Raw genomic sequence first — 17,582 nt, 5'->3', positions numbered from 1 at the left:
GAAAACCTTTATGGCCTTTTTTAATGATAGGTGGGGCCAGTAACTAATATATTTTATACCTTTTTTGCCTGGCATAATTTAGCCCTGGCAATGGCTCCTAGAACCAGAAAGAAAATTTCAATGGACCTTTTTAATGAGAGGTGTGGCCATTGATCAATTTTAGATTTCATAGATTTCTGCCTGGCATAATTAAGCCCTGGCAATGGTTCTTAGAACCAGAAAGCAAACTCCAACAGCCTTTTTGTAATGCTAGATCTGGCTGTTGATTTATGAAAGATCTTATAGTTTTCTAGCTTTGGAGAATAAGGGATGGAGCAAGTGCTGGCAAATTTTCCCTGGAAGAGACAACACTTGTTGGACACATCAGAAGAAGAAAGAAGTCTGAAAGAAGAAACCAGGAAACAAGAAATTGTCTCCAGACCAAGACTGTTGGTCTTCTGCTGTTACGTCATCATCTATGCTGTGTGGTATGTTTGGCTGAGTCTTACATTCCCTCAAGGTTTTAGGATATGGGTGGGGTTCACCTTGCACTACTTTATGCTAATAAGGGTAACCCTGCATATGAAATAAGTAACGTTGATTTTTTTTTTTTATTTCAAAGGCATGTACCACACCAACTTAGAAGACAGACTATTCACTTGCCAGCCTGCGGGGTTGATATTAAAAATAGAAATTTAGCCCTAGCAATGATTCTTAGAACCAGTATGAAAATCTAAGTGGCCCTTTTTAATACTAGATGTGGCCAATAATTGATAATAGATTTTATACCTTTTTTGCCTGGCATAATTTAGCCCTGGCAAAGGTTCTTAGAACCAGAAAGAAAATTTCAATGGACCCTTTTAATGAGAGGTGGGGCCAGTAACTAATATATTTTATACCTTTTTTGCCTGGCATAATTTAGCCCTGGCAAAGGTTCTTAGAACTAGAAAGAAAACCTCTATGGCCTTTTTTACTATGAGGTGTGGCCAGTAATTGATAATCGGTTTTATACCTATTTTGCCTGGCCTAATTTAGCTCTGGCAAAGGCTCCTAGAACCAGAAAGAAAATTTCAATGGACCTTTTTAAGGAGAGGTGTGGCCATTGATCAATTTTAGATTTCATAGATTTCTGCCTGGCGTAATTAAGCCGTGGCAATGGTTCTTAGAACCAGAGAGAAACCTCAGCAGCCTTTTACTAATGCTAGATCTGGCTGTTGATTTATGAAAGATCTTATAGTTTTCTAGCTTTGGAGAATAAGGGATGGAACAAGTGCTGGCAAATTTTCCTTGGAAGAGACAACACTTGTTGGGCACATCAGAAGAAGAAAGAAGACTGAAAGAAGAAGCCAGAAAGCGAGAAATTGTCTCCAGACCAAGACTGTTGGTCTTCAGCTGTTATGTCATCATCTATGCTGTGTGGTAAGTTTGGCTGAGTCTTACAGTCCCCCAAGGTTTTAGGATACGGGTGGGGTTCATCTTCCACTACTTTATGCTAATAAGGGTAACCCTACATATCAAATAAAAGAATGCACCACTGAGTATTGTGAATCTTAGGAGTAAAACTCCAGTAGCAACTGAAGTAACGTTGATTTTTTTAATTTTATTTCAAAGGCATGTACCACACCAACTTAGAAGACAGACTATTCACTTGCCAGCCTGCGGGGTTGATAGTAAAAATAGAAATTTAGCCCTAGCAATGGTTCTTAGAACCCGTATGAATATCTAAATGGCCCTTTTTAATACTAGATGTGGCCAATAATTGATAATAGATTTTATACCTTTTTTGCCTGGCATAATTTAGCCCTGGCAAAGGTTCTTAGAACCCGAAAGAAAACCTTTATGGCCTTTTTTAATGATAGGTGGGGCCAGTAACTAATATATTTTATACCTTTTTTGCCTGGCATAATTTAGCCCTGGCAATGGCTCCTAGAACCAGAAAGAAAATTTCAATGGACCTTTTTAAGGAGAGGTGTGGCCATTGATCAATTTTAGATTCCATAGATTTCTGCCTGGCATAATTAAGCCCTGGCAATGGTTCTTAGAACCAGAAAGCAAACTCCAACAGCCTTTTTGTAATGCTAGATCTGGCTGTTGATTTATGAAAGATCTTATAGTTTTCTAGCTTTAGAGAATAAGGGATGGAACAAGTGCTGGCCAATTTTCCCTGGAAGAGACAACTCTTGTTGGGCACATCAGAAGAAGAAAGAAGTCTGAAAGAAGAAGCCAGAAAGCAGGAAAATGTCTCCAGACCAAGACTGTTGGTCTTCTGCTGTTACGTCATCATCTATGCTGTGTGGTAAGTTTGGCTGAGTCTTACAGTCCCTCAACGTTTTAGGATATGGGTGGGGTTCACCTTGCACTACTTTATGCTAATAAGGGTAACCCTGCATATGAAATAAGTAACGTTGATTTTTTTTTTAATTTCAAAGGCATGTACCACACCAACTTAGAAGACAGACTATTCACTTGCCAGCCTGCGGGGTTGATATTAAAAATAGAAATTTAGCCCTAGCAATTATTCTTAGAACCAGTATGAAAATCTAAGTGGCCCTTTTTAATACTAGATGTGGCCAATAATTGATAATAGATTTTATACCTTTTTTGCCTGGCATAATTTAGCCCTGGCAAAGGTTCTTAGAACTAGAAAGAAAATTTCAATGGACCCTTTTAATGAGAGGTGGGGCCAGTAACTAATATATTTTATACCTTTTTTGCCTGGCATAATTTAGCCCTGGCAAAGGTTCTTAGAACTAGAAAGAAAACCTCTATGGCCTTTTTTACTATGAGGTGTGGCCAGTAATTGATAATCGGTTTTATACCTATTTTGCCTGGCCTAATTTAGCTCTGGCAAAGGCTCCTAGAACCAGAAAGAAAATTTCAATGGACCTTTTTAAGGAGAGGTGTGGCCATTGATCAATTTTAGATTTCATAGATTTCTGCCTGGCGTAATTAAGCCGTGGCAATGGTTCTTAGAACCAGAGAGAAACCTCAGCAGCCTTTTACTAATGCTAGATCTGGCTGTTGATTTATGAAAGATCTTATAGTTTTCTAGCTTTGGAGAATAAGGGATGGAACAAGTGCTGGCAAATTTTCCTTGGAAGAGACAACACTTGTTGGGCACATCAGAAGAAGAAAGAAGACTGAAAGAAGAAGCCAGAAAGCGAGAAATTGTCTCCAGACCAAGACTGTTGGTCTTCTGCTGTTACGTCATCATCTATGCTGTGTGGTAAGTTTGGCTGAATCTTACAGTCCCCCAAGGTTTTAGGATACGGGTGGGGTTCATCTTCCACTACTTTATGCTAATAAGGGTAACCCTGCATATGAAATAAAAGAATGCACCACTGAGTATTGTGAATCTTAGTAAAACTCCAGTAGCAACTGAAGTAACGTTGATTTTTTTAATTTTATTTCAAAGGCATGTACCACACCAACTTAGAAGACAGACTATTCACTTGCCAGCCTGCGGGGTTGATAGTAAAAATAGAAATTTAGCCCTAGCAATGGTTCTTAGAACCCGTATGAATATCTAAATGGCCCTTTTTAATACTAGATGTGGCCAATAATTGATAATAGATTTTATACCTTTTTTGCCTGGCATAATTTAGCCCTGGCAAAGGTTCTTAGAACCCGAACGAAAACCTTTATGGCCTTTTTTAATGATAGGTGGGGCCAGTAACTAATATATTTTATACCTTTTTTGCCTGGCATAATTTAGCCCTGGCAATGGCTCCTAGAACCAGAAAGAAAATTTCAATGGACCTTTTTAATGAGAGGTGTGGCCATTGATCAATTTTAGATTTCATAGATTTCTGCCTGGCATAATTAAGCCCTGGCAATGGTTCTTAGAACCAGAAAGCAAACTCCAACAGCCTTTTTGTAATGCTAGATCTGGCTGTTGATTTATGAAAGATCTTATAGTTTTCTAGCTTTGGAGAATAAGGGATGGAGCAAGTGCTGGCAAATTTTCCCTGGAAGAGACAACACTTGTTGGACACATCAGAAGAAGAAAGAAGTCTGAAAGAAGAAACCAGGAAACAAGAAATTGTCTCCAGACCAAGACTGTTGGTCTTCTGCTGTTACGTCATCATCTATGCTGTGTGGTATGTTTGGCTGAGTCTTACATTCCCTCAAGGTTTTAGGATATGGGTGGGGTTCACCTTGCACTACTTTATGCTAATAAGGGTAACCCTGCATATGAAATAAGTAACGTTGATTTTTTTTTTTTTTCAAAGGCATGTACCACACCAACTTAGAAGACAGACTATTCACTTGCCAGCCTGCGGGGTTGATATTAAAAATAGAAATTTAGCCCTAGCAATGATTCTTAGAACCAGTATGAAAATCTAAGTGGCCCTTTTTAATACTAGATGTGGCCAATAATTGATAATAGATTTTATACCTTTTTTGCCTGGCATAATTTAGCCCTGGCAAAGGTTCTTAGAACCAGAAAGAAAATTTCAATGGACCCTTTTAATGAGAGGTGGGGCCAGTAACTAATATATTTTATACCTTTTTTGCCTGGCATAATTTAGCCCTGGCAATGGCTCCTAGAACCAGAAAGAAAATTTCAATGGACCCTTTTAATGAGAGGTGGGGCCAGTAACTAATATATTTTATACCTTTTTTGCCTGGCATAATTTAGCCCTGGCAAAGGTTCTTAGAACTAGAAAGAAAACCTCTATGGCCTTTTTTACTATGAGGTGTGGCCAGTAATTGATAATCGGTTTTATACCTATTTTGCCTGGCCTAATTTAGCTCTGGCAAAGGCTCCTAGAACCAGAAAGAAAATTTCAATGGACCTTTTTAAGGAGAGGTGTGGCCATTGATCAATTTTAGATTTCATAGATTTCTGCCTGGCGTAATTAAGCCGTGGCAATGGTTCTTAGAACCAGAGAGAAACCTCAGCAGCCTTTTACTAATGCTAGATCTGGCTGTTGATTTATGAAAGATCTTATAGTTTTCTAGCTTTGGAGAATAAGGGATGGAACAAGTGCTGGCAAATTTTCCTTGGAAGAGACAACACTTGTTGGGCACATCAGAAGAAGAAAGAAGACTGAAAGAAGAAGCCAGAAAGCGAGAAATTGTCTCCAGACCAAGACTGTTGGTCTTCAGCTGTTATGTCATCATCTATGCTGTGTGGTAAGTTTGGCTGAGTCTTACAGTCCCCCAAGGTTTTAGGATACGGGTGGGGTTCATCTTCCACTACTTTATGCTAATAAGGGTAACCCTGCATATCAAATAAAAGAATGCACCACTGAGTATTGTGAATCTTAGGAGTAAAACTCCAGTAGCAACTGAAGTAACGTTGATTTTTTTAATTTTATTTCAAAGGCATGTACCACACCAACTTAGAAGACAGACTATTCACTTGCCAGCCTGCGGGGTTGATAGTAAAAATAGAAATTTAGCCCTAGCAATGGTTCTTAGAACCCGTATGAATATCTAAATGGCCCTTTTTAATACTAGATGTGGCCAATAATTGATAATAGATTTTATACCTTTTTTGCCTGGCATAATTTAGCCCTGGCAAAGGTTCTTAGAACCCGAAAGAAAACCTTTATGGCCTTTTTTAATGATAGGTGGGGCCAGTAACTAATATATTTTATACCTTTTTTGCCTGGCATAATTTAGCCCTGGCAATGGCTCCTAGAACCAGAAAGAAAATTTCAATGGACCTTTTTAAGGAGAGGTGTGGCCATTGATCAATTTTAGATTCCATAGATTTCTGCCTGGCATAATTAAGCCCTGGCAATGGTTCTTAGAACCAGAAAGAAACCTCAACAGCCTTTTACTAATGCTAGATCTGGCTGTTGATTTATAAAAGATCTTATAGTTTTCTAGCTTTGGAGAATAAGGGATGGAGCAAGTGCTGGCAAATTTTCCTTGGAAGAGACAACACTTGTTGGGCACATCAGAAGAAGAAAGAAGACTGAAAGAAGAAGCCAGAAAGTAGGAAAATGTCTCCAGACCAAGACTGTTGGTCTTCTGCTGTTACGTCATCATCTGTGCTGTGAGGCAGGTTTGGTTGAGTCTTACATTCCCCCAAGGTTTTAGGATATGGGTGGGGTTCATCTTCCACTACTTTATGCTAATAAGGGTAACCCTACATATGAAATAAAAGAATGCACCACTGAGTATTGTGAATCTTAGAAGTAAAACTCCAGTAGCAACTGAAGTAACGTTGATTTTTTTTATTTTATTTCAAAGGCATGTACCACACCAACTTAGAAGACAGACTATTCACTTGCCAGCCTGCGGGGTTGATAGGAAAAATAGAAATTTATCCATAGCAATGGTTCTTAGAACCCATATGAATATCTAAATTTAATACTATTGGCCCTTTTTAATACTAGATGGGGCCAATAATCGATAACGTATTTTATATCTTTTATGCCTGGCACAATTTAGCCCTGGCGATGGTTCTTAGAAGTAGAAAGAAAATCTCAACAGCTTTTTTCTAATGATAGATCTGGCTGTTGATTTATAACAGATCTTATAGTTTTCTAGCTTTGGAGACTAAGGGATAGATTTCGTACCATTCTGGCCTGTCATAAATGCAGCCCTGTATGAAAATCTAAATGGCCCTTTTTAATGCTAGATGTGGCCAAATAATTGATAATTGATTTTATACCTTTTTTGCCTGACATAATTTAGCCCTGGCAAAGGTTCTTAGAACCAGAATAAAACCCTCAATGCCCCTGTTTAATTCTAGGTGGGGCCAGTAATTAATAAGGAGGCAATAGGCTTGGTCTGTTAAAAAGTCCTATTGCTAACATGTTGTGAGCTGCCCTGAGTCTAAGGAGAAGGGCGGCATAAAAATCGAATAAATACATAAATAAATAATATATATTATACCCCTTTTGCCCGGTTTAATTTAGCCCTGGCAATGGTTCTTAGAACCCACTGGCCATTTTTAATGCTAGGTGTGGCCGGTGATGTGTAGAAGATTTTAGAACTTCTGAGATTGGGCGGTGGGAAAAATGTTCTTGGAAAGAGACAGCCCTTGTTCAGCATGGCAGAGGAAGAAACATGGAAAAGAAGGACAAAGAGTAAAAGTAAGTTGAGTTGAGACTTGTATTCTTCTGGGCATAATGGAGAGGGGTGGTGGTCTTCCACTAACAGATAGCCCCTTTTGCCCAGGCAAGCAAGGGTAACCCTGCCTTTGAAGTAATAGTCTATTCACTATGATAATCGTTAATTGTTGTACCTTGACATATGTATCTTTTTTTAATATACACCGAGAGCATCTGCACCAAAGACAAATTCCTTGTGTGTCCAATCACAGTTGGCCAATAAATAATTCTGTTCTTTCCTATTCTGTTGTTAAGGGTAATATTGCAGTAACGTTTATTTTTTATCTCAAGGGAATGTGGTACAGTGTCTTCGAAGAGAGAAGACGGAATTTCCCGCCTCCAGTGTTGAGAAGAGAAGAAGGAAGAGACAGCAAGAATGGACATGATCTTCGCCAAGAATGCAGCTCACCCTGTCAATCAAAACTGTCCTGTAGGAAAATCAATGGGGTTGTAAGCCATTAATGCACCACACTACACATTTGAATGCTGTCTGTGTCTGTTGATAGGTAGTAGAATGTCTAGTTTTCTTGCCTAGCGTAGTTTCATCTGTGGTTTTTAGACTCAGAAAGAAAAGGTCAAGTATTCTTTTAAGTATGTTTGATGATGTATATAAGATTCAATGGTTTTCTTGCCCCTTGGCTATTAGAGCAGGCAATGGTTCTTAAAACCAAGAAGAATCTCTATGGCCCTCTCTAATGCTAGGCGTGGTCACAGATTCTTAAAGTAGTAATTAGTTATTTGAGAACGCCCCCAAAGCATCCCACATACCAACATAGACATGGATAGGATAGGGATATGATGGGGTGCATTGCTTGGGAGAAAGGCTGCACTGTTCCTTAATTCCATCTGCCCTCAGACCCCCACACACGACGGTGGAAATGCCATGGCACCCCTGGGTGAAGGAGGCCTTCCAGTCCCTGAGATATCAGTCTGGGTGAATCACACTGGAAGGGTCAAGAGCATTCAGAGAGAAGGCTCTCCCAGTCCCTGAGGATCCCAGATGGTCCCTGAGCGAGCGATGGGGGTGAATCACACTGGGAGGGTCCAGAGCGCTCAGAGAGAAGGCTCTCCCAGTCCCTGAGGATCCCAGATGGTCCCTGAGCGAGCGATGGGGGTGAATCACACTGGGAGAGTCCAGAGCGCTCAGAGAGAAGGCTCTCCCAGTCCCTGAGGATCCCAGATGGTCCCTGAGCGAGCGATGGGGGTGAATCACACTGGGAGAGTCCAGAGCGCTCAGAGAGAAGGCTCTCCCAGTCCCTGAGGATCCCAGATGGTCCCTGAGCGAGCGATGGGGGTGAATCACACTGGGAGAGTCCAGAGCGCTCAGAGAGAAGGCTCTCCCAGTCCCTGAAGATCCCAGATGGTCCCTGAGCGAGCGATGGGGGTGAATCACACTGGGAGAGTCCAGAGCGCTCAGAGAGAAGGCTCTCCCAGTCCCTGAGGATCCCAGATGGTCCCTGAGCGAGCGATGGGGGTGAATCACACTGGGAGAGTCCAGAGCGCTCAGAGAGAAGGCTCTCCCAGTCCCTGAGGATCCCAGATGGTCCCTGAGCGAGCGATGGGGGTGAATCACACTGGGAGAGTCCAGAGCGCTCAGAGAGAAGGCTCTCCCAGTCCCTGAGGATCCCAACTGGTCCCTGAGCGAGCGATGGGGGTGAATCACACTGGGAGGGTCCAGAGCGCTCAGAGAGAAGGCTCTCCCAGTCCCTGAGGATCCCAGATGGTCCCTGAGCGAGCGATGGGGGTGAATCACACTGGGAGGGTCAAGAGCGCTCAGAGAGAAGGCTCTCCCAGTCCCTGAGGATCCCAGATGGTCCCTGAGCGAGCGATGGGGGTGAATCACACTGGGAGAGTCCAGAGCGCTCAGAGAGAAGGCTCTCCCAGTCCCTGAGGATCCCAGATGGTCCCTGAGCGAGCGATGGGGGTGAATCACACTGGGAGAGTCCAGAGCGCTCAGAGAGAAGGCTCTCCCAGTCCCTGAGGATCCCAGATGGTCCCTGAGCGAGCGATGGGGGTGAATCACACTGGGAGAGTCCAGAGCGCTCAGAGAGAAGGCTCTCCCAGTCCCTGAGGATCCCAGATGGTCCCTGAGCGAGCGATGGGGGTGAATCACACTGGGAGAGTCCAGAGCGCTCAGAGAGAAGGCTCTCCCAGTCCCTGAGGATCCCAACTGGTCCCTGAGCGAGCGATGGGGGTGAATCACACTGGAAGGGTCCAGAGCGCTCAGAGAGAAGGCTCTCCCAGTCCCTGAGGATCCCAGATGGTCCCTGAGCGAGCGATGGGGGTGAATCACACTGGGAGGGTCCAGAGCGCTCAGAGAGAAGGCTCTCCCAGTCCCTGAGGATCCCAACTGGTCCCTGAGCGAGCGATGGGGGTGAATCACACTGGGAGGGTCCAGAGCGCTCAGAGAGAAGGCTCTCCCAGTCCCTGAGGATCCCAGATGGTCCCTGAGCGAGCGATGGGGGTGAATCACACTGGGAGGGTCCAGAGCGCTCAGAGAGAAGGCTCTCCCAGTCCCTGAGGATCCCAGATGGTCCCTGAGCGAGCGATGGGGGTGAATCACACTGGGAGGGTCCAGAGCGCTCAGAGAGAAGGCTCTCCCAGTCCCTGAGGATCCCAACTGGTCCCTGAGCGAGCGATGGGGGTGAATCACACTGGGAGGGTCCAGAGCGCTCAGAGAGAAGGCTCTCCCAGTCCCTGAGGATCCCAGATGGTCCCTGAGCGAGCGATGGGGGTGAATCACACTGGGAGGGTCCAGAGCGCTCAGAGAGAAGGCTCTCCCAGTCCCTGAGGATCCCAGATGGTCCCTGAGCGAGCGATGGGGGTGAATCACACTGGGAGAGTCCAGAGCGCTCAGAGAGAAGGCTCTCCCAGTCCCTGAGGATCCCAGATGGTCCCTGAGCGAGCGATGGGGGTGAATCACACTGGGAGGGTCCAGAGCGCTCAGAGAGAAGGCTCTCCCAGTCCCTGAGGATCCCAGATGGTCCCTGAGCGAGCGATGGGGGTGAATCACACTGGGAGAGTCCAGAGCGCTCAGAGAGAAGGCTCTCCCAGTCCCTGAGGATCCCAACTGGTCCCTGAGCGAGCGATGGGGGTGAATCACACTGGAAGGGTCAAGAGCGCTCAGAGAGAAGGCTCTCCCAGTCCCTGAGGATCCCAGATGGTCCCTGAGCGAGCGATGGGGGTGAATCACACTGGGAGGGTCCAGAGCGCTCAGAGAGAAGGCTCTCCCAGTCCCTGAGGATCCCAACTGGTCCCTGAGCGAGCGATGGGGGTGAATCACACTGGAAGGGTCAAGAGCGCTCAGAGAGAAGGCTCTCCCAGTCCCTGAGGATCCCAGATGGTCCCTGAGCGAGCGATGGGGGTGAATCACACTGGAAGGGTCAAGAGCGCTCAGAGAGAAGGCTCTCCCAGTCCCTGAGGATCCCAGATGGTCCCTGAGCGAGCGATGGGGGTGAATCACACTGGAAGGGTCAAGAGCGCTCAGAGAGAAGGCTCTCCCAGTCCCTGAGGATCCCAGATGGTCCCTGAGCGAGCGATGGGGGTGAATCACACTGGAAGGGTCAAGAGCGCTCAGAGAGAAGGCTCTCCCAGTCCCTGAGGATCCCAGATGGTCCCTGAGCGAGCGATGGGGGTGAATCACACTGGAAGGGTCTAGAGCGCTCAGAGAGAAGGCTCTCCCAGTCCCTGAGGATCCCAGATGGTCCCTGAGCGAGCGATGGGGGTGAATCACACTGGAAGGGTCTAGAGCGCTCAGAGAGAAGGCTCTCCCAGTCCCTGAGGATCCCAACTGGTCCCTGAGCGAGCGATGGGGGTGAATCACACTGGAAGGGTCAAGAGCGCTCAGAGAGAAGGCTCTCCCAGTCCCTGAGGATCCCAACTGGTCCCTGAGCGAGCGATGGGGGTGAATCACACTGGGAGAGTCCAGAGCGCTCAGAGAGAAGGCTCTCCCAGTCCCTGAGGATCCCAGATGGTCCCTGAGCGAGCGATGGGGGTGAATCACACTGGAAGGGTCAAGAGCGCTCAGAGAGAAGGCTCTCCCAGTCCCTGAGGATCCCAGATGGTCCCTGAGCGAGCGATGGGGGTGAATCACACTGGAAGGGTCAAGAGCGCTCAGAGAGAAGGCTCTCCCAGTCCCTGAGGATCCCAGATGGTCCCTGAGCGAGCGATGGGGGTGAATCACACTGGAAGGGTCAAGAGCGCTCAGAGAGAAGGCTCTCCCAGTCCCTGAGGATCCCAGATGGTCCCTGAGCGAGCGATGGGGGTGAATCACACTGGAAGGGTCAAGAGCGCTCAGAGAGAAGGCTCTCCCAGTCCCTGAGGATCCCAGATGGTCCCTGAGCGAGCGATGGGGGTGAATCACACTGGAAGGGTCTAGAGCGCTCAGAGAGAAGGCTCTCCCAGTCCCTGAGGATCCCAGATGGTCCCTGAGCGAGCGATGGGGGTGAATCACACTGGAAGGGTCTAGAGCGCTCAGAGAGAAGGCTCTCCCAGTCCCTGAGGATCCCAACTGGTCCCTGAGCGAGCGATGGGGGTGAATCACACTGGAAGGGTCAAGAGCGCTCAGAGAGAAGGCTCTCCCAGTCCCTGAGGATCCCAACTGGTCCCTGAGCGAGCGATGGGGGTGAATCACACTGGGAGAGTCCAGAGCGCTCAGAGAGAAGGCTCTCCCAGTCCCTGAGGATCCCAGATGGTCCCTGAGCGAGCGATGGGGGTGAATCACACTGGAAGGGTCAAGAGCGCTCAGAGAGAAGGCTCTCCCAGTCCCTGAGGATCCCAGATGGTCCCTGAGCGAGCGATGGGGGTGAATCACACTGGAAGGGTCAAGAGCGCTCAGAGAGAAGGCTCTCCCAGTCCCTGAGGATCCCAGATGGTCCCTGAGCGAGCGATGGGGGTGAATCACACTGGAAGGGTCAAGAGCGCTCAGAGAGAAGGCTCTCCCAGTCCCTGAGGATCCCAGATGGTCCCTGAGCGAGCGATGGGGGTGAATCACACTGGAAGGGTCAAGAGCGCTCAGAGAGAAGGCTCTCCCAGTCCCTGAGGATCCCAGATGGTCCCTGAGCGAGCGATGGGGGTGAATCACACTGGAAGGGTCTAGAGCGCTCAGAGAGAAGGCTCTCCCAGTCCCTGAGGATCCCAGATGGTCCCTGAGCGAGCGATGGGGGTGAATCACACTGGAAGGGTCTAGAGCGCTCAGAGAGAAGGCTCTCCCAGTCCCTGAGGATCCCAGATGGTCCCTGAGCGAGCGATGGGGGTGAATCACACTGGAAGGGTCAAGAGCGCTCAGAGAGAAGGCTCTCCCAGTCCCTGAGGATCCCAACTGGTCCCTGAGCGAGCGATGGGGGTGAATCACACTGGGAGAGTCCAGAGCGCTCAGAGAGAAGGCTCTCCCAGTCCCTGAGGATCCCAGATGGTCCCTGAGCGAGCGATGGGGGTGAATCACACTGGGAGGGTCCAGAGCGCTCAGAGAGAAGGCTCTCCCAGTCCCTGAGGATCCCAGATGGTCCCTGAGCGAGCGATGGGGGTGAATCACACTGGAAGGGTCCAGAGCGCTCAGAGAGAAGGCTCTCCCAGTCCCTGAGGATCCCAGATGGTCCCTGAGCGAGCGATGGGGGTGAATCACACTGGAAGGGTCCAGAGCGCTCAGAGAGAAGGCTCTCCCAGTCCCTGAGGATCCCAGATGGTCCCTGAGCGAGCGATGGGGGTGAATCACACTGGGAGAGTCCAGAGCGCTCAGAGAGAAGGCTCTCCCAGTCCCTGAGGATCCCAACTGGTCCCTGAGCGAGCGATGGGGGTGAATCACACTGGGAGAGTCCAGAGCGCTCAGAGAGAAGGCTCTCCCAGTCCCTGAGGATCCCAAATGGTCCCTGAGCGAGCGATGGGGGTGAATCACACTGGAAGGGTCCAGAGCGCTCAGAGAGAAGGCTCTCCCAGTCCCTGAGGATCCCAGATGGTCCCTGAGCGAGCGATGGGGGTGAATCACACTGGGAGAGTCCAGAGCGCTCAGAGAGAAGGCTCTCCCAGTCCCTGAGGATCCCAACTGGTCCCTGAGCGAGCGATGGGGGTGAATCACACTGGGAGAGTCCAGAGCGCTCAGAGAGAAGGCTCTCCCAGTCCCTGAGGATCCCAAATGGTCCCTGAGCGAGCGATGGGGGTGAATCACACTGGAAGGGTCCAGAGCGCTCAGAGAGAAGGCTCTCCCAGTCCCTGAGGATCCCAGATGGTCCCTGAGCGAGCGATGGGGGTGAATCACACTGGGAGAGTCCAGAGCGCTCAGAGAGAAGGCTCTCCCAGTCCCTGAGGATCCCAGATGGTCCCTGAGCGAGCGATGGGGGTGAATCACACTGGGAGGGTCCAGAGCGCTCAGAGAGAAGGCTCTCCCAGTCCCTGAGGATCCCAACTGGTCCCTGAGCGAGCGATGGGGGTGAATCACACTGGGAGGGTCCAGAGCGCTCAGAGAGAAGGCTCTCCCAGTCCCTGAGGATCCCAGATGGTCCCTGAGCGAGCGATGGGGGTGAATCACACTGGGAGGGTCCAGAGCGCTCAGAGAGAAGGCTCTCCCAGTCCCTGAGGATCCCAGATGGTCTCAAACTGGAAGGATCCTTTTGGCTCACCAGTCCTGCTCCTTTAGATTCTTAGAACTAAGTTCAGTAGCAGCCAAATCTGTTAGGTAGGTAGGGTAGGTAGATGGATAGGTAGGTAGGTAGGTAGGTAGGTAAATAGATGGGTGGGTAGGTAGGTAGATGGGTAGGTAGGTATGCAGGTAGGTAGGTAGGTAGGTAGGTAGATAGATAGATAGATAGATAGATAGATAGATAGATAGATAGATAGATAGATAGATAGATAGATAGAGGCCCTTTTTAATTCTATATGTGGAGTAGATTTCTTGCCTGGCTTAATGTTGGGTCTTAGAACCAGAAAACATCTGAATGGCCCTTTTTAATGCTAAGTGTGCCGTTGATTTAGAACAGATTTTATAGTTTTCTGCCTGGCTTAAATTTAGCCATGTCCATTGTTCTTAGGACCAGGGAGGAAAACACCTGAAAAGCTCTTTTTAATGTTAGGGGATAAATTTATTAGTTATTGATTTATAACTCATTTAACAGTTATTGATAAAAGGTTTCTAGTTCTCCATCTTAGAATAATTTTAGCCTGGGCTGTGACTGAAAATGTATGTTGTTTTGACTGGTAAATGTTAATCATGACACACACTATGTGGCCCTCACCTCAAGAATTGTGGTTTCTTTTGTCACACACATTTGCCATCTTTATTCCTGAAATATCTGTAAATGGTGATTGAAGCTTGGTAATATTATGTTTGACATGTACTTTTGGGAATGCAGCTGAATTTTACTTACACTATTGTTAAGTAGCTGTGATGCTGATGGTAGACAAGATATTGCCTATTTTTTAATTCCTGTAGTTCCTTAATATCCTTTCATATCATCTCTTCGCCAAGAGATACCTGTTGTGCTATTAAAATTTTCAACATTAAAGTTGTATTTTCTTTCTTCTGAGAGCTGTGGTTTCTTTTACATCTCACCTTTTTTAAAAAAAATCAAAAATGTAAAATGTATTTAAAAAATCTTTTTTATTAAGTTTCTTTTAAAAAAAAATATCAAAAAAAATACAATATAATGCAAAAATGCAAAAACAACAAAAAATTCAGAATAATATGTAAATTTATATTTTAAGAGGAGGAAAAATAAACCATTCTCTCCGAGTCTTCAGAGACGGCATACAAATCTAATAAATTATTATTATTATTATTATTATTATTATTATTATTATTATTATTATGACAGTTATCAATATCTATATCATACAATTTATATAAAATATTTTCATTTTCTGGCTTGAATATTCGGTGTCCTTTGGTGTATTGAAAATATGCCCCAATTTTGGTGGAGGGGTATGAACGTTGTTTGAGCACTGAGCACAATGTTATATGTTGTGTGAATTACCATGTTACCATTATTATAAAAATTAATTAAAAATTTATATATTTTTTCCAAGCAGCACGAAGCGAACAACTTCAGCCGGATGATGGTTGCATAGACACTCAAAATATTACACGGGGTAAAACCCGAACTCAGAACAATCTACATACATACACCCGTGAAAATCTACGAAAACACACACACACACACATATAAATAAATTTATTGTTTATATATATTTATGTAGGCCGAAATGGGACCATCCCAGTCTCCCTTAATTTTAAAATTCCAGCTAAAAACATTTGATATATATATCAAATATATTTACATATATATATGTAAACAATATATGTAAAGAAATTGTTTTTTAAAAGAATTATACAAAATTACTTTGAAAATCCAGAAAACCCCCATGTTCACTCATCCACATTCATCCAGTTCAATCATTCATAACATCGGCCGGAGACAGTCTCATCACTCGGGGCCCCCATGCCCACCAGCAGAGGTAGGTTTTCAGAGCTTTATGAAAGACCAGGAGGGAGGGGGCGATACGTATCTCCAGAGGGAGTTTGTTCCAGAGGGCTGGGGCCACCACAGAGAAGGCTCTTCCCCTAGGCCCTGCCAGCCGACATTATATGTCCGACGGGACCTGGAGAAAGCCGACTCTGTGGGACCTAGCCGGCCACTGGGGTGCATGAGGCAGTGGGCATTTTGTTCCCAAAATGCCCACTTTGCAGTAGGGAAGTGCATGGTCTCATTGCCTTAGAACAGGGGTAGGCAAAGTTGGCTCTTCTATGACAGGTGGACTTCAACTCCCAGAATTCCTGAGCAAGAAGGATGGGCTCAGGAATTCTGGGAGTTGAAGTCCACAAGTCAAAGAAGAGCCAAGTTTAGGGGTAGTGATTTCTGACAGTCTCAAAATGGGTGAGCAGTGTGGTCGGGCAGTAGGAAAAGCAAGTAGGATGCTTGGCTGCATAGCTAGAGGTATAACAAGCAGGAAGAGGGAGATTGTGATCCCCTTATATAGAGCGCTGGTGAGACCACATTTGGAATAATACTGTGTTCAGTTCTGGAGACCTCACCTACAAAAAGATATTGACAAGATTGAACGGGTCCAAAGACGGGCAACAAGAATGGTGGAAGGTCTTAAGCATAAAACGTATCAGGAAAGACTTCATGAACTCCATCTGTATAGTCTGGAGGACAGAAGGAAAAGGGGGGACATGATCGAAACATTTAAATATGTTAAAGGGTTAAATAAGGTTCAGGAGGGAAGTGTTTTTAATAGGAAAGTGAACCCAAGAACAAGGGGGCACAATCTGAAGTGAGTTGGGGGAAAGATCAAAAGCAACATGAGAAAATATTATTTGACTGAAAGAGTAGTAGATCCTTGGAACAAACTTCCAGCAGACGTGGTTGGTAAATCCACAGTCACTGAATTGAAACATGCCTGGGATAAACATAGATCCATTGTAAGATAAAATACAGGAAATAGTATAAGGGCAGACTAGATGGACCATGAGGTCTTTTTCTGCCGTCAGTCTTCTATGTTTCTAAGTTTGCCTACTTCTGCCTTAGAAGAAGGTGAAGGCTCCATAAATACATTCAAAAACAGATTGAGGGAGACACGCCTTCAAACGATGTGGTTGGCCATCTGAAACATCTAAAGCATTGTATTTTGGCTACAGTTGAGCAACTTGATGAACTCTACGGAGTGAATCACGGCTGATATGGCAAGGGTTGTTTCCTTGGCCGAATTCACCCAGGTTGTTGACTCTCGTTTGCTTTAAGCTATGAGAATGCGCTAAGATTGACTTATAGCAGGCCAATGGAATTTAGACTTGACACCAACCCAAGTATAGACAGGATGGAGATTCTGAGTGACTTATGATTGGTGGCTGCAAATTTGGGAAGGAACCGAGCCTGACAACCGATATTTAGGTCAGTAGTTCAGAATGGACACTTAGGTTGGGGCAAGAACTCTCTGCTCTTGGCCCAAGGAGAAGGATTTTGTGGTCTGGGGACCCAGTTTTCCCCTCTCACCATCTAGGAATGAGTAGATGGTAGGAGGAGGAGGAAGCTACCCAACATACAAAATCAGAGCTCCATGACTTGGGCAAGGTTGGTTTGTTTGTCTGTCTCAGCATCTGCTAGTTTAAGAGTTACTGACTTCCCTTCATTCATTGGAGGATGTTGGATCCTTTTCCTCTTGCTAAACACATAATTGAGAAAGGAAACCATAGGGAGATTTTTTAATTCAAGGAAAGAAGAAGTAACAATGGCTTGAGCCAACAAATTATTGTAAGATTTTCTTTGAAAATTGGGACAGAGGATAAAGCAGTTGAATTCACCCTCAGAAGTGAGGGATCAAATAGACTTGCTGTTTCAGGTAACAAGGGGGAGTACATAGAATAAAATAGAATAGAATATAATGTATATATATACTGTATATATATTTAAATTTAATAAATCAATGTAATAAGTAAATAAATAACTGCCTGTTGGGAAAAATGTCTTGTTTTATTTAAATTCCAGTTAAACAACACAATATAACTTCTGTGAAATCAAACTTTAGGAAGCAACACTGACT

At 45.8% G+C, this 17,582-nt stretch overlaps 1 long non-coding RNA gene across 1 annotated transcript; it reads left to right on the top strand.

Annotated features, from left to right (window-relative positions):
• The first annotated feature begins 5,759 nt into the window (after positions 1 to 5,759).
• LOC139174865 (uncharacterized) lies at positions 5,760 to 8,488 on the top strand. Its single transcript, XR_011560439.1, has 3 exons — positions 5,760 to 5,994; positions 6,187 to 7,034; positions 7,344 to 8,488. It is a non-coding gene; the product is annotated as an uncharacterized lncRNA (long non-coding RNA).
• Positions 8,489 to 17,582: the final 9,094 nt, after the last annotated feature.

The sequence above is a fragment of the Erythrolamprus reginae genome, chromosome 12 (genome assembly GCF_031021105.1).
Source record: "Erythrolamprus reginae isolate rEryReg1 chromosome 12, rEryReg1.hap1, whole genome shotgun sequence".
Classification (NCBI taxonomy): Eukaryota; Metazoa; Chordata; class Lepidosauria; order Squamata; family Dipsadidae; genus Erythrolamprus; species Erythrolamprus reginae.
This window is presented reverse-complemented; position numbering and strand designations above follow the sequence as displayed.